The sequence below is a fragment of the Rhinopithecus roxellana genome, chromosome 9 (assembly GCF_007565055.1).
Source record: "Rhinopithecus roxellana isolate Shanxi Qingling chromosome 9, ASM756505v1, whole genome shotgun sequence".
Lineage (NCBI taxonomy): Eukaryota > Metazoa > Chordata > Mammalia > Primates > Cercopithecidae > Rhinopithecus > Rhinopithecus roxellana.
The window spans coordinates 26,005,751-26,029,731 of NC_044557.1; the positions used below are offsets into that span (position 1 = coordinate 26,005,751).

General features: G+C 39.0%; 1 protein-coding gene and 1 pseudogene across 3 annotated transcripts in view; one reads left to right on the forward strand and one right to left on the reverse strand.

Annotated features, from left to right (window-relative positions):
- Nucleotides 1-23,981, forward strand: part of NRG1 (neuregulin 1) — a 1,136,884-nt gene that overhangs the window by 288,165 nt on the left and 824,738 nt on the right. The gene's annotated exons all lie outside the window — the stretch shown is intronic.
- On the reverse strand, nucleotides 10,855-13,100 carry LOC104668212 (annotated as a pseudogene). Its single transcript, XR_748791.2, has one exon. The product of XR_748791.2 is annotated as a pyruvate kinase PKM pseudogene (transcript).

A 23,981-nucleotide genomic window follows, 5' to 3' on the forward strand; every position in this document is an offset into this window, starting at 1 on the left:
ATATCAGAAAGACACCTGAATGTGTATAGAATCATCCTAAGTGCCCATCTACTGATAAGTGGATAAAGAAAACGTGGTGCATGCATGTGTGTGTGTATATATACCATGAAATACTATATACACACACATATATGTACATGTATATATACATATGCATATACATATACACACATACATACATATACACACACAGACACACACCATGAAATACTATTCAGCCATTAAAAAAGAATGAAATAATATCTTTTGCAGCAACTTGGATAGAACTGGAGGCCATTATTCTAAATAAAGTATCTCAGGAATCAAAAATCATATACCACATGTTCTTACTTATGAATGAGAGCTATAGGTATTTAAAGTCATCCAGGGTGATATAATGGACATTGGAGACTAAGAAGCAGGGAGGGTGAGAGTGAGGGTGAGAGAGAAATAACTATGTATTGGGTACAATGTACACTACTTGGGTAATAGGTACACTAAAATCCTAAACTTCACTACCATACAATTCACATCTGTAACCAGAAGCCATTTGTATCCCTAAAGCTATTGAAATAAAAAAAAATCACAAAGTGCTGTTGCCTACTCTGCAGGCATTTAAGTTTGATTCTGGGTCCGAGACAAGCTATGATCACATTGTTGTAGAGAACTTAGGTCCTTGGAAAATAAATCAAAACACAGGTTCCCAATCAGAAGTTAATTTTATTCCTCTGTTAAAATAGAACTATGACTTTTCTTATTTACAAGAACTGTCCTTCCTTTTTAAGGTTAAAACATGTTATTTTATTATGATGCAGATAATATTTATTATAAAAAAATAGAAAAATAAGAGGCAGATGTAGTTCTAGCTCTTAATAAACCTGGCTAAACTGTTACAAATTTCATCTGATCATTTATATACTTTTCTGTGTGATTGGACTTATTTATAATATGGATTTTTGAATAGTGCTTTAGCATTTTTTACTTAAATTGTATACATTTTGTAGATTATCTCTTGATAAGCATTATTTTAATGGTTATATATGTATAAATAATATGTATTCTTACATAATACACACACATGTCTATGTAATGACATATATATAACATTTTGCAATGGTGCATGTGCACTTGTTCCTTTAAGTTGGATATTTATTTAACTGTTTTCTTATTGTTGGATTATTATTTTGTTTCATAAATAACATTCTATGCTGAAAATATTTTTAATTGCTATAAATTGCCCAACTAAGACATATAACTTCCTGTTATCCTGTCACTACCTTTGATAACACACTAAACTTTTCTTTACTATATTTCATTCCCTTCTTAATCTCATTTCTAAAAACTGTATTTATGTCTTACAATATATATATAATTCCTTCGGTACTCCTACCTGTTGATCTTCTCATTGTTATTTATTGGCTTGTCAGGTCTTAGAAGATAGGTTTCTCATGCAACCCAAGCCTCTCTTTTGACCAGACTATAAATATTTTATTGTTTACATCTTCCCCTGCAAAGCATTCCTCTAGGATCTGCCCTTTTCTTTTTCTCCAGGCAATATGCCTTGGACATTCTGTAGCTGGTTGGGACTGATTCCTTGCCAGGTCAGTAGGACAGATGTGTAGAATAAGAAATTAACTAGTGAGTTCAAGTGGAGGTTCCTGGCTTGTTGGTGCCTGTGAACAGGATTCTTATGAGTATGATTAGTGACATGAGGGTCCTGACTAATATCCTAGGCAGAGGAAGTGACATTACAACTCACAGTGTAAGAAGTAGCTTGAGTTAACTGGTGAAAGAGCTAAAAGTCAATGAAAAGTATTGAACTTTAAAAATGTATTCTCTATTGAAAAGTTTAAAAGATCATTTATTGATTAGCCAACATTAAGGAAATTCCTTTGACTTTAATAGCTGTAAGCTCTAATGGGGGCTAGAAACTCTAGCAAGTGGTACAGTTTCTAGAACCTAGCAGATAACTTTTAGTTGACTAGAATTCGATGTGTGATACAATGATTTGGCAAAGTAATTCACAATAATTATATATGTTCATTGTTTTCTCCTTTGTTTACCTTGACTAACCATCTTTGGTGATTGTTTCATAATTGTAGCTTTCTAAACATCTTTATTGAGGAGTTACAAATGTCTAGCTCTTCTCAACCCTTTAGTTAGTGTCTGGAATCAGTGGATGTTAGTGAAGGGGTAAAGTTTATTTTGATAATTTAAGACAGAACAATTTAGAAATCAGTATTGTTTTGAAGCCAACTTACTATGTAACCTTTTAGAATTCCCTGACTTTTTCTGAAATTGACGTTTTCTTTAGTGTATAGCAATGATAGCATGAAACCACCACTGACTTTTTTAGGGCATCTTGCTGGCTAATTTTATAAAATTCGAACCACACTATGTGAATGAAGAATCATCTGTAGCAATTGCTCTTTTCCAAATGTTCTTTTGCTTCGAATGCCGTATCTGAATATTAGATTGTTTCTCCAGATGTTACAGGCTCATGTTTCCTTCTGCTGAATTCAATTGTTGGTTCCTGCCTATGTTTCTCAGGATTTGCATCATTTCTCTGTCTTAAGTAAGGTTTTTATAAATGCTCATCAATGTTGTAGAGTTTGGATTAAATTCAGATAGAGGATATTTCCACTGGACTTCTGCTCATCTACTTCCTCCCTGGAGAATGGTGAAAAACAGTTAGTCCTTTTTTCCCTCCTCTGATAGGGTGATGGGCTACTATTGCTTTTTCTCTCCTAATATATTGAGTATTCCGACCTCTCACCAAAACCTTAGGTCAAAGTGAGTAGAGGTGATTGTTTTTAATTGGATGATTGCTACCATATGCTTCTCTTTTGGTGGGATCCCAAAAAAGATGAAATGACACTCCCTGCCAAAAATAAGAGGAACTAAAAAAAAAAAAAAAAAAAAAAAAAAAGGCTGAGAAAGCATGCCATGAAAGTCCAGGCTTGGACAACAAGCATACCATGATGTGACTTTTAGCTCCATCACCTACTAACCGTGTGACCTTGGGCAGACTGTTGAAATCATCAGGGCCTCAATTTCCTAACCTGTAAAATTATTGTGATCATTATTATAATTACAACTAAGAATAAGTACCTTATCATTTTGCTGCAATACACACGTGATAATTGTCCTAAAGTGCTTAGCATGGTGTCTAGAACATATTATGTACTTAATAATTATTGTCTGAAAAAATAAGCACATAAATAAAATACCGTATTGTCAAAGAATATAAGATTGTGCCCCAATCTGTGAAAGATTAAACCTCTTGTGTCTCCAGGATTTCTGATAACTTATCCCAGAAAGTCAGTGCAGAGGAGAGGTGGGCTTTCTTCCTACCGCAGACTCAAGGGCTGTTCTGATGGTGAGGTCCAAGGGCAGCCTTGCTTCTGCCATTTGCTCAGTTGATCTTGTGAACAGCTGCGATTCTTGCTGTAACTACTTTCTCGCTCTCAGTGACTCCGTACTGTAAATGTTTCATGTGAAGAAGCACTGCTCTAAAACAAAGCTGGAAAACAGGGAGGCAATTGCCAGATCTGTCATTGTGCTGAGTCAGGGAAGGCTTCAGCAATCATCCAAAGAGATGTGGCATTTACACCTGCAGCTGGATGGGTTATGAACCCAAATAGGTCCTTGAAAAGGAAGGCTCGTCTCCCTTCCCCCCAACACCTTCTACCCACTCAATTTTTACCTACTTTAAGGGAAGGCTTTTGGTAACTAATTTTTCATCTGCTCGTTAAAGCTTACCAGTTACAGCATGTATTACAAATTACAGCTTCCAGGACTTTGAGTGAAATGTGCTTTGTAAATAATGGCATATTTTGCTGTGAGCAGTCCTTGATTTTGGACCCTTGCATTACCTTTCACCTCACAAATTTTCCTTATAGGAAGACCTGGATGTACAAATTTCAGGCAAGTATCTGATGTATCTTATAGAACCAGCTAGCCAACAATATTGTCAAAAAGAGAAGCAACACTTTCAGATGATGTAAGCATAGAATCAAGCAAGGAGTTGGTTGAATCCTTCTTGTGCTTTTCCTTTGAGATCATCTTATTCCAGAATCCTAGGAGGATTGTAACATTCCTACTTTGATATATTCCTCTGGAGATCACTTGTTAAAAGTCATCATAAGTGACATTTACTAGTCTTGTATTTTCTCTAGTCTTAACTTGAAAAGTTCTGCTCATCAAAAATGAGTATGTTGAGATAGTATTTTCTATAGAACTTTTGTGTTTTACCCCCTTAAAATCCTCACTTTTCACATGAAAGAGTGTGCTCAGATAAAATAAGACTCATGGAAAGCATATGGCTGAGATCATTCTAGGCTCTCATTGCTAGGCTGAGATTTGCATTTTTCTGAAAGTCAGAGTCCTGAATTTTCTTAGCTTTGAAGTAGCAAATGGGACAGTATGTGTGTATGTGTATGTGCCCACTTGCATATAATTCCAAATTACTTGTTTATGTGTAGTATAGGATTCTATGACAAAGAGCTGTCTTTAATGCAAATATAAGGCATTCATGAGCACCTCGTGTATAAGCTCACATTTTGAACTTTGTTTTTCTTTGATTCAAAGAATTTACAAAATCATTTTGTGGTTTGAAAAGTAATTTTGATTTCCTATAAAATGTCATATAAAATTTTAAATTTAGATTTTAGCTAGCAAGTATTGGCTTAACTGTAGAAATAACTTCATTTTCTAGGACAATTCAATAGTCTAGCTTCTGCTTTATGACAATCCACTTGTGTTTGTTAAAGGATAGTAATATTAAAGATTTTTATAGATCTCACAATAATGCTTTATGTATATTAACTCGTTTGGTCCCCACAATGACCCTAATGGATATTATTATTATTATCCCCACTTTTTTTTTTTTTTTTTTGAGACGGAGTTTCACTCTTCTTGCCTAAGTTGGAGTGCAATGGCACTATCTCGGGTCACTGCAATCTCTGCCTTCTGGGTTCAAGTGACTCTCCTGCCTCAGCCTCCTGAGTAGCTGAGATTACAGGTGTGCGCCACCACACCTGGCTAATTTTTTGTATGTTTAGTAGAAACGGGGTTTCACCATGTTATCCAGGCTGGTCTCAAACTCCTGACCTCAGGTGATCCACTTGCCTCGGCCTCCCAAAGTACTGGGATTACAGGTGTGAGCCACTGCACCCAGCTTATTATCTTCATTTTAAATATGAGGAAACTGAGACACAGAGAGATAATATACATTAAGATCAGAAAAGTAGAAAGTCTAGGAACTAAGATTCAAAACAAAATCATCTGATTCCAATCTCTGTGCTCTTAAATGCTTCACTAGAATAAGTCTTATTTTTTATAATTGATATAACTGGTCTAAATACTAATAAAGTTTTAAGATTCAATTTACATATAGTTTCTATCTCTATAAGTTACCAGTTATTACTACCTAAAATACACTTGGAGTCAGTAGTAACGTTATATATTGCTAGATTTTATTTTTTATTACCAACATCAGAGTAGGAGGCCTCAAAATATCTGTGATGGAAAAAATGCAGTGCCTGGGTGCATGCAGCTAAGCCTGGTCACTAGAATATATTTCATGTATATTTTCTAAGATACCAAAGACTTCAGAACTACAAAGAGAACTATAGTTGCTGCAACCAGAAACCTAGTCACATATATGTACTTTTATAAATCATGTGCATATGTGCGTGGGTGCCTGAGTGTGTGTGCATATATAAATACATCTAAAAGCTCAGAATTAACCACCTTAGTCTGGGGCATTAGAATTTTAGTAAACTTTTTTGATGTATATGTTGAATAAGTTGCAAAGTTGAGATCTGTTCCCTACCTCCATGTGGCTTTGTAACCTTGCTAATGACAAAAGAGCTTATTAAAATATTCATAGATGTGATATATATGTGTGTGTGTGTATATATATGTGTATATATATATGTGGGTGTATATATATATGTATACCTCTTTCTCCCCGTACACACACATACACACACCCCTTTACTCTCTTTTGTTTTTTAAGATGGAGTCTCACTCTTGCTGCCCAGGCTAGAGTGCAATGGTGCGATCTTGGCACATTGCAACCTCCACCTCCCAGGTTCAAGCGATTCCCCTGCCTCAGCCTCCCTAGTAGCTGGGGTTACTTTCTACTATACAAATTTTACTGTCATAGACATTGGCTTTTGTGCCTCCAAAGTGTTTGTTATTATCCAAGGAAAGGGTACCCACATCTTACCACTGGGGATAAATTACACATATATTGACTGATAGCTACTATTTAATGAAACTTTTTTTGTGTGTCAGGATCTGAACTCCATTTATCTTTCTACTTATCTACCTACCTACCTATTTTTTCTCAATTAATTCCAGAATGTTAAAATTCATGATGGCAGATGTCATTATTAATTTTGTTCACTGACATACTAAGCACTGAAAATGGTGCCTGGCAATGTAGAGGCTCAGAATATGCTTTCAGAATTGAATGAAAATATCTTGACAAGGTAGCACAGTTTTTGCTTTTGTTTTTCTTTTACTAGAGTCAGGGTATTGCTCTGTTACCCGACCCAGGCTGGAGTGCAGTGGTATGATTACAGCTGACTGCAGCCTCGAACTCCTGGGCTCAAGCAATCCTCCTGCCTCGGTCTGCTGAGTAGTCAGTACCACAGGTGTGTGTCACCATGCCCAGCTAAGTTTTTGTTTTTTGTATATTTTTGTTTTTTGTTTTATTGAGATAGGGTCTTCCCCAGTCTTCAGGTACAGTCTCCACTCACTGCAACCTCAACCTCCTGGGCTCAAGCAATCCTCCTGCCTCAGCCTCCCAAGTAGCTAGGACCACAGGCACACACCACCACACCCAGCTAATTTTTTAAAAATTATTTTTTGTAGAAATGAGGTCTTACTATTTTGCCCAGGCTGGTCTCAAACTCCTGTGTTCAATGATCCTCCCGCCTCAGCCTCCCAAAGTACTGGGATTACAAGTGTGAGCCATCACACCTAGCCTAATATTTTATTTTTATTTTTTGTACACACAGGGTCCCCTTAAGTCACTCAGGCTGCTCTCAAACTCCTGGCCTCAAGCGATCCTCCTGACCTGGCCTCCCAAAAGGTTGGGGTTACAGGTGTGACCCACTGTGTCAGCCTCTCATTATTTTCAATCTGACAGGTGAGAAACTGAAACTCAGAGAGCATGGATTACTGACCCAGTATCACAGCTGGTGCAGTGCAGAAGCAGGAGTGGAACCTCCATTTGGCTCCACTGGCCAGACTCCCTATCCATAACTCTGTCTCCAAGAAGCTCTTGGAGGCCGGACAGCAGCATCTTCTGGGGACTTTTAGGTCGCCAGTGTCCCTGGTCTTTTCATGAGTACACATTTCTGACTGACTTTAGAGCTCTAGGTGTTTTTCTCCTACGTTGATCTACCCTGTAAGGCTCCATGAGAGGCTTGGACTGTTGTTTCACAGTAGGCTTCCTAAGACATTTTGCTTAGCTCCTTGAAGGCTTCCATCTGCTCTTGAGCTGAGGAGGAGAATACGGCCTAGTCAAAGAGAGAAGAGCATAATAGCACATAGGAGTAAGTGAGTAGGAAACACCGAGAAGTGGTGCAGAGGAGGAAAGAGTGGCCACTAGAAGATGGAAAGGCAGCCGTCAGGGTCACAAAAAAAGGGTGCAGAAACAATACAGGAGATGCATAAGAGATTTGATTGCTTTTAAGAAGTGTTATGCTAAAATATCTTTCTCCATAGGGAAAAGACAATGGCAAAGAACTTTTAAAATTTTTATTTGGCTACTTCTATTTCAGTATTAAGTATATAGTGATGTACAATAAATGTTTACTTAACAAAATACATAAAACTCCTTCCTGGGCTAAGCCCTGAAAGACAGTCATACATATTTCATAAGTTTTTTGTTGTAAAATATTTGATGATTTCACGGTTAGGGGACTTCTCAGAAAGTGCTATACATAGCCAGATATAACCTTTCCATTTCGTATTTCCTTTTGCAAGTGCCATGATTTATAGTAATCTTTGAGCGTCCCCTCTCTTCAATTTACTTAGAAATTTTGCATTTAAACTATTGCCCTTGTTTAGGGAGAACAAAACAACACATCCAAAAAAATGACCAAATTTGTACAACCTGGTATTGCATTTCTGATTTACATAATTTCCACCTCAGAAAAGTTTTCTTAAATACTCACTCATTTTATTTTAGTACCCTAAAGAATAGCCCAGATAAATGGACTCCAAATTTGAGGCCTGAGTAATAATGCATTTTAGGATTAGACTAGTCATCCTTGGTATTTTCATGGTATTCATCATGTACAGAGTACAACAAGATACTCTGTTATCCATTCAGGCTGTTGGAGAAATACAAATAAGCACACATAACCAAAACAAATCACTGTATCTATGAATTGAAATGCATGTCATAAGAACTTTAATCTGGTGTAATTGCTCTTATAACCAAGTAAGTATAGTCAGCAAAGCTTACCTTTTGTGTTAAGCATTTTACAGATGACATATGTAAGATAAATTTAAGATTTGTGTTTAAATGACTTTTAAAAGTAAAAAAGCAGTAGGAAGACTTCTCACTCAGAGGTTGTGGTCAATCATTTTCAAATAATTTTTCATTGCCAACATCTCATACGTAAGCTTGTATAAGCTTCTACAACCCCTCCCAGAGTCAGCCTTCTCTCTTCTTTCAGTAACATTCTGTGCTCCCATCTGACTGGACTGCACCATTTGTCACCAATTCCAACACATCTTGTCTACATACCTTTTCTATTGGAAGAAAAAAAGAAAATGGGCTCAAATAAAAACATGTAAATAAATGATGAGCACTTTGCTCTGTTGGTTGAATTAAACAGTGTTGAAAGGTGTTAGCTAGAGAAGATTTAATAGAAAGTGTAACATTTTAAATAATGTTTAAGGGAAAAAAGAAAAAGACACATTTTGGGTTTCAGAATAAATAAAAGATAAAAATAAAGAATAAAATATTTAAAGTATTAGGGATGACTTGCAAAATCTCAGAGGTAACGGCAAGAAACATTAGACAGAAAATAAATTTATTTAAATTGAAAGAATGGGAGAGAATCCACAGACACTTTGAGGGAACTGGATCATCATTGCAGTCTCCCAGAGATGTTGAAAAACTGAGTCTGCTTGCTTTCTCAATGTGGATGCTCATGGTATGGGGCAATTTCTCAGCCCTGGTCATATGCTGCTTGGAAATAGACTCAGTGCTGTTGGCAGGGCATGGTGGGAGATAGACCAGGCTTTAGGACTGCAGGCTGCATGGGAGTGGGGTAAGCACTATGACTGCTGGCTTTTTCCCACTTTCCTGGCATCGTGTATGATTCAGCAGAGGCAGTCATAATCCCCCGAGAATATAACTTCATTAGGCTGGGAACCACATCCCCATCCCCCACAGCAGCCACAGCAAGGCCCTGACAAAAGAGAGGCTGAGCTCAGACACACCTTTCCCTGCCTCTACCTAGTGGTCTTTCTCTATCAGCCCTGGTAGCTGAAGACAAAGGTCATAATCTCTTGGGAGGTCTTTGGCCCTGTCCACTGCCTAAGAAACCTGAATACTCAACCAGGTGTCCCTAGAGCAAGTCTGCAACCTCCCTATAGGACCACAGCTGATGCACTCTTGAAAATGACACCTCCTGACTGGAGGCCAACAAACACAAAACCAGTGCACTAAACAAAAATATAACCAAGGACTCTCACAAAATCCACTTCACTCCCCTGCTACCTCCACCAGAGTAGGTACTAGTATCCACAGGTGCAAGACCTGAAGACAGATCACATCATAGGATTCTTTGCAGATACTCCCCAGTACCAGCCCAGAGCCCAGTAGCTCCACTGGGTGGCTAGGCCCAGAAGAGCAAAAACAGTCCCTACAGTTCATCTCTCAGAAAGTCGTATTCCTAGCAGAAGCGGGAGAACACCACATCAAGGGGGCACCTCGTGGGACAAAAGAATCTGAACAGCAGTTCTTGAATCCCAGATCTTCCCTCTGACATAGTCTACCTGAATGAGATGGAACCAGAAAAACAATTCTGGTAATATGACAAAATAAGGTTGTTTAACACTCCACAAAAATCATACCAGCTCACTAGCAATGAATCCAAACCAAGATGAAATCTGAATTGCCAGAAAAAAAACTTCAGAAGGTTGATTATTAAGCTAATCAAGGAGATACCAGAAAAAGGTAAAGTCCCACTTAAAGAAGTCAAAAACATGATACAGGATATGAAAGGAAAAGTCTTCAGTGAAATAGAGAGCATAAATAAAAAACAATGACAACTTCTGGAAATCAAGGACACACTTTGAGAAATGCAAAATGCACTGAAAAGTCTCAGCCATAGAATCAAACAAGCAGAAGAAAGGACTTCTGAGCTCAAAGACAAGGTGTTTGAATTAACCCAGTCCATCAAAGACAAAGAGAAAATAATTTTAAAAAAAATGAACAAAGCCTTCAAGAAGTTTGGGATTATGTTAAATGTCCAAACCTAAGAATAACTAGTGTTCCTGAGGTAGAAGAGAAATCTAAAAGTTTGGAAAGCATATTTGAGGGAATAATTGAGGAAGACATCCATGCCCTTGCTAGAGATCTAGACATTCAAATACAAGAAGCTCAAAGAACACCTGGGAAACTCATCACAAAAAGATCATTGGCTTGGCACACAGTCGTCAGGTTATCTAAAGTCAAGATGAAAGAAAGAATCTTAAGAGCTGTGAGGCAAAAGCATCAGGTAGCCTATAAAGAAAAACCTATCATATTAACAGATTTCTCAGCAGAAACCCTACAAGCTAGAAGAGATTGGGGTCCTATTCTTTGCCTCTTTTTTTTTTTTTTTTTTTTTTTTTTTTTTCAGCTGTTGTTTATTGACATACAGGTAGGCTCTATAGCAACAGGCCTAGAGGTGCTGCAGTAGTGGGGGAAAATTGAAGGTGGAGGGTGGAGTGTTTGCTGCAGGACAGCTGAGTGGAGGACAGGACAGCTGAGTGGAGGGCGGGGACAGGTGCGAACTGGGGAGGCCCAGGGGGCTGGGGAAGCAAGTAAGGGCCAGGGCCAGAGTCAGCTTCAATGGAACAACAGCCCGGTGCCCTAAGGCCCCTAACTCTCTAGCTGTTTCCTGACCCCAGGCCAGGGTTGGGAGTCCTCTGGGCATCCACTTTTTCTCAAGGAACTGGACAGAGTATACACAGGAAAGGAAGCTGTCACCCTCTTGCCATGTGGCTCCAGGGGCCTCCAGTCCAGCATTCCTCCTTCTTCCCTTGATTGGGTGGGGCCACATGATGGGCAGCCAGGCTCTGGGCTGTCCCACTAGAGCGGGCTGCAAACACAGCCATGTTTCAGCGAGGCACTAATCTTCTTCCCTGGTGTCCCAGCCCACCAGTGCCACATTACAGCCCAGAGTGAGTTCTATAAGCATTGCTGGCCTAATGGATGGGTTGGGGGAAGGGGGTGGGACAGGGGCTGGAGGAGGGGCTCTCAGGTTCATCACGGCACAGGAACAACACGCATGGTGTTGGTGAAGCCGGAGCCAGGGCGCCACCCAGTCAGCACAATGACCACATCTCCCTTCTTGAAGAAGCCTCGGGCCTTGCCAACATTCATGGCAAAGTTCACCCGGAGGTCCACGTCCTCAGCCCAGGCCTCCTGGACTGGGTCCTTGCACAGCACAGGGAAGATGCCACGGTACAGGTGGGCCTGATGAGCTGTCTGGGGATTCCGGGTCACAGCAATGATGGGGGCACGTGGGCGGTATCTGGCCACCTGATGAGCAGACCTGCCAGACTTGGTGAGGACGATTATGGCCCCACTGCAGCACTTGAAGGAGGCCTCCACGGCACCCACGGCGGTGGCTTCTGTGGGGTCGCTGGTAATGGGCGCCAGGCGGCGGAGTTCCTCAAATAATTGCAAGTGGTAGATGGCGGCCTCTGCCTCACGGGCAATCAGGTGCTGCATGCGCACAGCCTCCAGAGGATAGTCCCCTTTGGCCGTTTCTCCAGACAGCATGATGCAGTCGGCTCCATCCAGAACTGCATTGGCCACATCACTGCCTTCAGCCCAGGTGGGGCGGGGCTTCTTGATCATGCTCTCCAGCATCTGAGTAGCACAGATGACAGGCTTCCCAGCTCGGTTGCACCGCCCAATCATCATCTTCTGAGCAAGGAAGACCTTCTCCGCAGGAATCTCAATGCCTAGATCACCACGAGCCACCATGATCCCATCACTGGCCTCCAGGATTTCATCAAACCTCCGAACCCCTTCATGATTCTCGATTTTGCTGATTATCTTGATGTTCCTTCCCTTCTCTCCCAGGACCTTCCTAACTTCATGGACATCAGCTGCCTTGCGGATGAACAACGCAAACACCATATCGACATCCTGCTCGACCCCAAACTTCAGATCCTGGATGTCCTTTTCCGACACAGCAGGCAGGTCCACAGCAGCCCCAGGAAGGTTCACACCCTTCTTGCTGCCCAAGGAGCCACCATTTTCCACCTCCGTCACCAGGAAGTCAGCACCTTTCTGCTTCACCTGAAGAGAAATAAGCCCATCATCCACGTAGATCTTGCTGCCCACTTCTACCACCTTGCAGATGTTCTTGTAGTCCAGCCATAGGATGTTCTCGTCACACTTTTCCATGTAGGCGTTATCCAGCGTGATTTTGAGAGTGGCTCCCTTCTTCAGCTCCACCTCTGCAGTGCCACTCCCCTTGATGAGCCCAGTTCGGATCTCAGGTCCTTTAGTGTCCAGAGCCACAGCAACGGGCCGGTAGAGGATGGGGTCAGAAGCAAAGCTTTCTGTGGCTGTGCGCACATTCTTGATGGTCTCCGCGTGGTACTCATGAGTTCCATGAGAGAAGTTCAGACGAGCCACATTCATTCCAGACTTAATCATCTCCTTCAACGTCTCCACTGATCGGGAAGCTGGGCCAATGGTACAGATGATGCCAGTGTTCCGGGCTGTGATGGGTGGTGAGTCAATGTCCAGGCGGCACATGTGCTCCAGGAATGTGTCAGCCATGGCTGCATGCAGCTGCTGGGTCTGAATGAAGGCAGTCCCTGGCTTCACTATGGGGCTTCCACATGGCTGCTGAGGTCCTCCGGCGCTGACCGACTCGGGCTACGCTGCAAACTGGAAAAGATGTGGATCCCAGGGATGTGCAGCTGCTGTGCCTCTTTGCCTCTTTAAACAAAACAATTATCAGCCAAGAATTTTGTATCCAGCAAAACTAAGCTGCATAAATGAAGGAAAGATACAGTGTCTTCCAGACAAACAAATGCTGAGAGAATTTACCGCTACCAAGCCAGCACTACAAGAACTGCTGAAAGGAGCTCTAAATCCTGAAACCAATCCTCAAAATACACCAAAATAGAACCTCCTTGAAGCATAAATCTCACAGGACCTATATAATAATAACACAATGAAACAACAACAACAACAACAATGTATTCAGGCAACAAATAGCATGATGAATAGAATAGTACCTCACATCTCAATACTAACATTGAATGTAAATAGCCTAAATGCACCTCTTAAAAGATACAGAATGACAGAATGAATAAGCATTCACCAACCAAGTTTTCTTCTGTTTTCAGGAGACTCATTTAACACATAAGAACTCACATAAACTTAAGATAAAGGGATGGAAAAAGATATTTCATGCAAATGGACATCAAAAGCAAGCAGGAGTATCTATTCTTATATCAGACTAAACAAAATTTAAAGCAACAGCAGTTCAAAAAGACAAATATGTTCATTATACAATGTTAATGGGACTAGTCCAGCAGGAAAATATCACAATTCCAAATATATAAGCATCTAACACTGGAGCACCCAAATTTATAAAATAATTACTTCTAGACCTAAGAAATGAGATAGACAGCAACACAATAGTAGTTGGGGACTTTAGTACTCCCCTGATAGCACCAAACTGGTCATCAAGACAGAAAGTCAACAAAGAAACAATGGACTTAAACTCTACCCTGCAACAAATGAACTTAACAGATATTTACAGAACATTCTACCCAACAACTGCAGAGTATACATTCTACTCATCAGCACATGGAACATTGTCCAAGATAGACCACATGATAGGCCACAAAACAAGTCTCAGTAAATTTAAGAACATTGAAATTATATCAAGTACCCTCTCAGACCACAGTGGAATAAAATTGCAAATCACCTCCAAAAGGCACCCCCAAACCACACAAATACATGAAAATTGAATAACCTGCTCCTGAATAATCACTGGGTCAACAAGGAAATCAAGATGGAAATTTAAAAAATTATTTGAACTGAGTGACAATAGTGACACAGCCTATCAAAACCATAGTTAGAAATGAAATGGGAGATACTACAGCCAATACCACAAAAATACAAAAGATTATTCAAGGCTACTATGAACACCTTTATACACATAAACTAGAAAACATAGAGGAGATAGGTGAATTCCTGGGGATCTACAACCCTCCTAGATTAAACCAGGAAGATATAGAACCTCTGAACAGACCAATAACAACCTGTAAGATTGAAATGGTAATAAAAAATTGCCAACAACAACAAAAGTCCAGGACCAGATGGATTCACAGCTGATTTCTATCAGACATTCAAAGAAGAATTGGTACCAATCCTACCGAAAATCTTCCAAATGATAGAGAAAGAAGGAATACTCCCTAAATCAATCTACAAAGCCAGTATCACCCTAATGCCAAAGCCAGGGAAGGACATAATATAAAATGAAAACTATGGACCAATATCCCTGATGAACATAGATGCAAAAATCCTCAAGAGAATACTGGCAAATTGAATCCAACAGTGTATCAAAAAGATTATCCACCATGATCAAGTAGGTTTCATACTAGGGGTACAGGGATGGTTTAACATAGGCAAGTCAATAAATGTGATACACCACAAAAACAGAATTACAACCAGAAATCACATGATCATCTCAATAGACACAGAAAAACCATTTGACAAAATCCAGCCTCCCTTTATGACCAAAAACCTCAGCAAAATCTGCATAGAAGGGACATACCTTAAGGTAATAAAAACCATCTACAGTGAGCCCACAGCCAACATTATACTGAAGAGGGAAAAGTGGAAAGCATTTCCACTAAGAACTGGAACAAAGATGCCCACTTTCACTACTTCTATTCAACATTGTACCAGGAGTCTTAGCCAGAGCAATCAGACAAGAGAAAGAAATAAAGGGCATGCAAATTGGTAAAGAGGACATCAAACTGTCGCTGCTTGCTGATGATATGATTGTATATCTAGAAACCCTAAAGACTACTCCAAAAAGCTCCTAGAACTGGTAAATGAATTCAGCAAAGTTTTAGGATACAAAATTAACATATACAAATTAGTAGCTCTGCTATATACCAACAGCAAGCAAGCTGAAAATCAAATCAAGAACTCAACCCCTTTCACATATCAGCAAAAAAATAAAATTAAATACTTAGGAATATACCTAACCAAGGATGTGAAAGACCTCTACAAGGAAAACTACAAAACACTGCTGAAAGAAATCATAGACAACACAAACAAATGGAAACATATCCCATGCTCATGAATGGGTAGAATTAATATTGTGAAAATGACCACACTGCCAAAAGCAGTCTACACATTCAATGCAATTCCCTTCAAAATACCACCATCATTCTTTACAGAACTAGACAAAACAATCCTAAAATTCATATGGAACAAAAAAAGAGCCTGCATAGACAAAGCAAGACTAAACAAAAAGAACAAATCTGGAGGCATCACATTATCTAACATCAAACTATATTATAAGGCAATAATCACCAAAACAGCATGATACTGGTATAAAAATAGGCACATAGACCAATGGAACAAAACAGAGAACCCAGAAATAAACCCAAATACTTACAGCCCACTGATATTCGACAAAGCAAACAAAAATGTAAAGTGGGGAAAGGACACCCTGTTCAACAAATGGTGCTGAGATAATTGGCAAGCCACATGTAGAAGAATGAAGCTGAATCTTTGTCTCTTATCCTATGCAAAAATCAACTCAAGATGGATCAAATACTTGAATCTAAGACCTGAAAACATAAAGATTTTAGAAGATAACATCAGAAAAACCCTTCTAGATGTTGGCTTGGGCAAAGACTTAAATGACCAAGAACCCAGAAGCAAATGCGACAAAAACAAAGAGAAATAGATGGGAATTAACGAAACTAAAAAGTTTCTCCACAGCAAAACTCAAAAATCAGCAGAGTTAACAGACAACCCATAGAATGGGAGAAAATCTTCACAATCTACATCTGACTTAGGACTACTATCCAGAATCTACAAAGAACTCAAATCAGCAAGATAAAGAAAAAAAATCTCATCAAAAAGTGGGCTAAAGACATGAATTGACAATTCTCAAACAAGTTATTAAATTGGCCAACAAGCATACGGAAAAATGCTCAACATCAGTAATTATCAGAACCCCAAAGTGATACCACCTTAATTCCTCAAGAATGACCATAATAAAAACAAAACAAAACAAAACAAAAAAACAGATGTTGGCATGGATGTGGTGAAAATGGAACACTTTTACACTGGTGGTAGGAATGTAAACTAGTACAACCATTATGGAAAACAGTGTGAAGATTCCTTAAAGAACTAAAAGTAGACCTACCATTTGATCTAGTAATCCCACTGCTAGGTATCTACCCAGAGGAAGTGGTTATACAAAAAAGATACTTGCACATGCATATGTATAGCAGCACAATTTGCTGTTGCAAAAATCTGGAACCAGTCCAAATGCCCATCAATCAACAAGTGGATTAAGAAAATGTGACATGTATTTATATGTACACACACACATACACACACACACCATGGAATACTACTTAGCCATAAAAAGAATAAAATAATGACATTTGCAGCAGTCTGGATGGAATTGGAGATTATTATTCTAACTGAAGTAACTCAGGAATGGAAAACCAAACATTGTATGTTCTCACTTATATGTAGGAGCTAAGCTATGAAGATCCAAAGGCATAAGAACGATATATTGGACTTCGGAGTCTTGGGGGGAAAGGTTGGGGGAAAGGTTAGAGGCTGGTGAAGGATAAGAGAATATACATTGGGTACAGTGTACACTGCCCTGGTAATGGCTACACCAAAATTTCAGAAATCACCACTAAAAACCTTATTCATGTAACCAATCACCACCTGTTCCCCAAAAACCTGTTGAAATAAATAAATAAGATAAATTGAAAGAATGAACTATAGGTATTGCACGAGGAAGCAACATAAATAAGCTTAGTGAGTGAAACAGTAAAGAAAAAGGCAATGTGATGGTGGTGATAGGAATACATGCTACCTTGTTCACCCTCTTAATACTGTGGATAAACAGAATCAGATAATTTGTTTAGCTAATTGGACAACACCCCACAACACCAAGTTTGCATACTGTGCCTACCTCATTTTGCTCACAGTTTGATTTCAATGCTCTCACATTTCCTGAGGTGGTTGTTTATACCAATCTGTGGTCTAAGATATTCTTATGACTATTACTTGTTTATCAAAATGGTACACATTCTTCAGTTGCAGCTCCACAAGCTTTCTGGAACTACTGTAATTAATGTTGACTTCTTTATCTCTTTCCTTATTTGGCACATATGATTAGCACTACATAGAATGACATTTACTTTTTCCCTTTTTACTTTTATATGTGCTAATTCTGTCTCTTTAGCCTGGTCAGAAGCTCTAAGTTCAAAGAATAACCATGAACATAGAACTAAAGGTCTAGATAGATCTCATCTAACTGTTTGATTTTCAAAGAAGGAAAGTTTGTAAAATGGAAACTACAGTGATCTTGAGTGTATACTATATGTCAGACAGCTTTAACATTTTTGTATGAATCACTCATGTTGTCATCTCAAAGATCATGTGGAATACACACTATTGTCATCATTTTACACATGAGAAGAATGATATGCAGAGAAGTGGCTTGCTGAGGGCACACAGCTAGTAAGAGACAGTGCTGGGATTCAATTCTAGACCTTCTGGCTCCAGCTCTTAACTTTCCAAGTTAGTGCTGCAGGTAGAACAAAAACTCTTTCCCGTAATTTCTTTCTCCATTTCAGGGCTCTTGCTTGTTCTAACCAACTTGTACCACCATAATTCTTATACTAGAGCATAAAAAAAGAAAAGAGATGCAAGTGTTTATTAACTTCAACCTTGTATTTGACAAATCCTAAACATGCAAACATGCACCTGATACACTCTAATCCTTTCCCAAGAGAGCAAGTAATGATGTTATACTGAGTGATTAATGAACTGATATAAGGACTCAGTAATCTGCATGTGAATCAGTGGCTTAACAAAGCAATCCATGCAGTAGGTATGTATTTTGAATAATATTCTTTCTGCAGGGAACCAGCTGTATGTAGTGTTTAATTGAATGCTTCTGGGTCAACGAGTGATCTGGAGTCAAATCATCAACCACATTTCCCAATGTGTCAAGTAGAAAGTTAACTTAACAAAACTTCCGTAGTACTCAGTTCTCTTCCAACGTGCTCCTTGTCTTGAATTCTTTCAAAATAGTGTGCATTATAATTTACCAGGAATGATTTACATGTATTCCTCCTCAGAGACAGAGGGATGGATTAAATAACATTCCCTGAAGCCCTTTTTGCCTTCGAGTAAATGCTCTTTATCATTCTAAGCTTCTTACTCTGAGTAATATTTGAACATGACCCTGTGGATTCCCCAGAACAATTTCTGATGCATTTTCCTGAGTTGATATATTTGGATATTTTCCATACTATGCAGGCTGCATTCTCTTTTTAACTTACTGTGGTTTTCTTTTTCACTTTGTTGCTTTGACTTTTGCCATCATAGTTTTCTTTATTTTCAGAGTTTATCGACTGTCACTAGGGCTTTCTTCTGAGTCCTTTCGCCAAGTCATCCATACTTTACTCTTCTAATCTTCTGTTATAACAGGCTTCCTGTTACTTATATTTTTGCTGTTACACTCTGAATTGGTTCCAGATTTTCTGGTAGAGATTTCCCTACACCAAAAACAGTATTCCAGGTGCAGCCACTTGAGAATTGAGCAGAGGTAAATACGTGCACCCCTTTTTACTGTGATGTCTTGCCATCTGCAGTTTGGAGCCTGTAAGAGTTAGATTTGGGATTGAAAGTAAGACTTCCACTAGGACTGCCATTTGCAGCACAAACTCACCTGGATGGTAACTGCTGTCTAGCTTCAGCTCCCTTTCGACAGGTCCTTCTCAGAAGGCTTCTTTTCCAGGCTTTTTTCTTCCTGTGCATATCTGTGTTTTCATTCATTTTCCCCTTGTGAATAAGCTGGCCCTTTCCCAACCTGACTCTCATCTTGTTATTTGATCCCAAGATCTGCAACTCCTCTCAGACCATCTGCATTATTTCTCTGTCCTTGCTGATGTTTTGCAACATTCTCCAGCTGACTATCATCTGCAGATTTCATTAGCACACCGTTTACTATGTTCTGAATATCATTAATAAAGATGAATAAACAGAAGAGATGACCTTCTGCAGACATCTGTGGAATTTCTCTAGACTGCCCCCACAACTTGATCACCATTATTTTATTTTACCTTTTGGGTTTTTTGCCCAGTGTTTCATTCAGTTCCCTCCATGAGCACCCTGTTGTCATATCTGAGTAACTGCACTCATAATGTGTGATTTTCCTGCACCACTTCATAATTGTCTAAACAATTCATCAGGTTTGTCTGATAACATTTTTCCTTTATTAAATCCCAGTTTTATTGACAGTTTTCATTATCCTCTAGATTGCAGAAGCTATATGTAACAGTATGTGTGCCCATTCTGATTTCTCCTCAATTTATTACTGTTTTAAAACCTGTACTATAGATGATAAGAGAGTACAATGAGAAGAGACAGACTCAGAATCTCTATGGCTCTTCTTGGAAAAACACCATAATGTGTATGGAAGATCACGCATGTGCATTTTCCTGCAAGGTACTAACAGCGATCTTTCTATCCAAAAAGATAGAAAGAAGTTGTCTCTGGTTTTGAACAATGAAGATTTATGTCTAACTTATTTTGAAAAATCAAAGCATTAGATTTTTAAAACTGAACAAGAACCATAGCTGTACTTAGAGAATATCTGTGATGTACTAGGCACTGTGATAAGATGTGATGTATATCACTCTTTATGATTACATCAACCCTTTGAAAGGTAGTTCTTTTCAGGTGTGACACTAACCTATAGGGTGCTGTCATGGCCTCCCCTCCAGGAGGATGCTGCCTGTGCCTGAGAATATAGCACAGGTTGCATCTAAGGACCCACTGACCTCCTAGGCCAGATATCTTTGTGTGTGGCAGAGCCTGCCTAAATGTACCTGGAAGTCATGATTTCTTTCTCATTTAAATGAAGAGGATAAGATACCTATAAGAGATAGATCTGAGATTGATACTAACGTGGTTCCTCCATGCCATATTGCGTCTCTGCACATAGAACAAATACGGATCTATCTCATACTTCTGTGATTGCCTACTAAATTCAAACAGTACTTTGTGTTTTTACTTAGAAAATAATGGATATAATTTAGTATGTAACCTTCTCTTCCTATCTTTAGCTATGCTGTTAATTTTCTTCCCAGTCTTCAGCTATATTGTTTTTGTTATTGTCATTATGATTATTATTTATTACTGAATCTAAAAAGAATCATGGAGAAGAAGCAATATTGTTCTGGGCCAGGTATTCTTTATAATATATTTAAAATACATCTGAACTCTGTTCACATATCCCTTTATTTACCTATTAGATCCGGTCAACATTATGCAAGCACACAACTTCATGATATTGAATATTGATCAATTTAGTCACATGCCATGCAAATGTAGAAATACCACTTAACAGCTGGGCACAGTGGCTCATGCCTGTAATCCTAGCATTTTGGGAGGCCAAGGCAGGGGGATCGCCTGAGCTCAGGAGTTCAAGACCACCCAGGGCAATATGGTGAAACCCTGTCTCTAGTAAAGATACAAAAAAATTAACTGGGTGTGGTGGTGTGTGCCTGTAGTCCCAGCTACTTGGGAGGCTGAGGCAAGAGAATCACTTGAGCCCCAGAGGCAAAGGTTGCAGTGAGCCAAGATCAGGCCACTGCACTCCAGCTTGGGCTACAGAGTGAAACTCCATCTCAAAAAAATAAAAAAAATAAAAAAAAAAAAAAGAAAAGAAAAGAAATACTACTTAACAAGGAATGTTTTGAATACTTTAATTCTTTGACTTAAATTACTAGATATATTTATAAAGGTGTAGAAGATTTGACAACTGGAATGTGTGCACACATGCACATATACACACACATCACATATGCACATATGTATGTATATGCGTATATGTATAACATGTATTTCTACAAATAAAAGCATTATATATTTTCCAAATTTTACCATTTACCAAAGCACTATATATTTTCATTTTCTTTTCTCTCCTTTTGTTAGCATTTTCATTTTTCTTGCGTGCTGTTTTTATTGAAATGAGCCTTGCACTTTAGCTATAGAGCTTTTCCTTGTTGAACAATGTAGTTTTCTTGCTCAACAACTCTGACATCCAGGTAAATGGAAGGAAAATGGATAGGGGAGTTGTGTGTTCATAATGCCACTTTGCCACCCTGAAATCTATGCAGATAATCTACTTGGAAGGCTTTGAGCCCCAGTGGAATACAGAATCATGTAAGTATCCTGCATTGATTTACAGCACCTGCTACAGCTGCTTGGATCTTGGCAGGCATTTTCTCTCCTGCCAAATGCTGTTGCAATTGCTGGGCAGATCTAGATGGAGGTTATATTTACTGGACATGTTTATAATCTGCAGAGTGATCTAATCCATAGAGAGCTAATTTCCCAAAGATCAATGACTAAGGGAGGATTTCAGAGGTTATCCTCTTTATCCAATTTCCTGTGTCCTAATGAGATGGCTGAAACCTGTTTGGAATCTTTCTGATTAGGAACTCTTGTGAGAGTCAATAAAGAATATGACATTCATAAATCTAAATAAGAGGTGACTTGGCCGCCTGTATAGTGATTCATGCCATGAGAAGCCTTTCCCCTGCCCCCAGCAGGATGTGTCATGGGTGACTGACCTGAGACAAGGTCAGACTTGAACCAAGAGTCTTGAGAGGACTTGGCCTCTCCTGGTTAATTCAAAGGACTCTTCTGGCTGTTAGAATGTATTGTGTACATTTTTTACCTTTCTTGATTTAATTCAATTCAATTGCCATTCAATTAAAACAAAATGTATTTGTTAAATGATTATTATGTTTTCCAATTAAGAAGGACGACAGAAAAATTAACTCTGATGGTATATGGCAAGCATCATTATATAGATCTAAAAAAGTGTTATCAAAGATGATGATAATCATAATAGCTAATGTATTTGAGTACTTACTATGTTGGTCAGTGTGCTAAGCACTTCACACATGTTATTTTATTTAATCCTAACAAATTCATGAATTAGGTCTTATGCCTATTTTATAGATGAAGAAAGTGTGACTTAGATGCATTAATTAACTTTCAGTGTTAACAAAATCCTTGCCATATCCCATATTCCCCTCTCGCTGTCTTTTGCCCCCTCTCAGCTAAACTTCTAGGAAAAACTTGTCTGCCTTTATCATCTCTACTACTTTACCTCCCATTTGTTTCTCAACCCATTCAGTTAGGCTTCTGCCACTGCCATCAAAATGAAAATTAAACAGGCTCATCAATTCCTCCACATGTCCAAATACAGTATTTTTATTTCACTGGATTGTTCACCACCTTTTGCCACAATTAACTACTTCCTTCAGGAGACAGTATCTTCTCTTGGTTTTTTGTACCACATACGCCTGTGTTTCCTCTGGAATCATGAGCTGCTTATCTCCATTTGATAGCACCTCTTCCTCTGCCTAATTTCTCATTACTGGAGCATTTAATTTGGGTTCTGGGTCATCTGCTGTTGACCCTGGATTCTGCCCTATGTCAGGGATTTTTTAAACATTGTTGGTACCATGTACATTTTTGGCAGTCTCATGAAGCCTGTAGACTCAAAGTGCATAAAATACCCTGGATATCTCTCAGTATCCCAGACGTAGTTCTTACAAATGGGAACTCTTGTTTCCCATCCGCAAATTTGTTTTTCCTTCAGCCTTGTCCGTTGATCATAGAAGTCATCTATGATTCCTCGTTTATCCTAAAACACAAACCTGATATTATCCATTAGCATGTCTTGGCAATTTCATCTTCACACCATCCCAGATCTTCCCACTTTTTCCTTCTCTCCACTGCCACCCTGCTGTCACCCCTTGGGTGATGCTTAATACATGTTGAGTGTATGAAGAAAGGTTTGGAATGGGGAAAATAAAGCGACACACTGAATCACTAGGGGACATGTAATATTCTAGGCAAGACCCAAGATAGAGCAGGGACAGTCTGAACTGAAGATGAGAAGGATGAATTTTAAATATAAGTATATAAGTGTGTACAATGGAAAATACATACAAAGAATTAAGAGTTACAAATGCCTATTAAGTGCAATCGGGTTGTTTGAAGCTGTCTTTTAAAAATTTCCATTTCTTTTTAAATAGACTTTTACCTCATGTTCTGTGAAGTCTTTTGGAGACAGTAAATCATATTGTTTGGGAAATTTAAGGGTGGGGATGGGAATAAAACTGAAAAGAGGAATCTTTCCTAGATTAAGCTGACAATGAAACAGCTTTTTTCAGTCATTTCTCTCCAGACACTAATCAAACAAACAGGTGAGCACCAGATAGTTTGAGTAGCAGCTGGAACAGTTCAATAAGAGTCTCCCTCTAGCCTCTCCTTACTTCTGAATAAGCAAAGTGAAGCTAGAGTCAACTCGTCAACTTCTCTAATATTCTGTATTGTTCTGAGGTTTAAGGCTGTTTTTTTTTTTTTTTTCCCTTGGCTGCCTAGGCTCTCTGATTAACTGAGATTAATCTCTATCATCCTG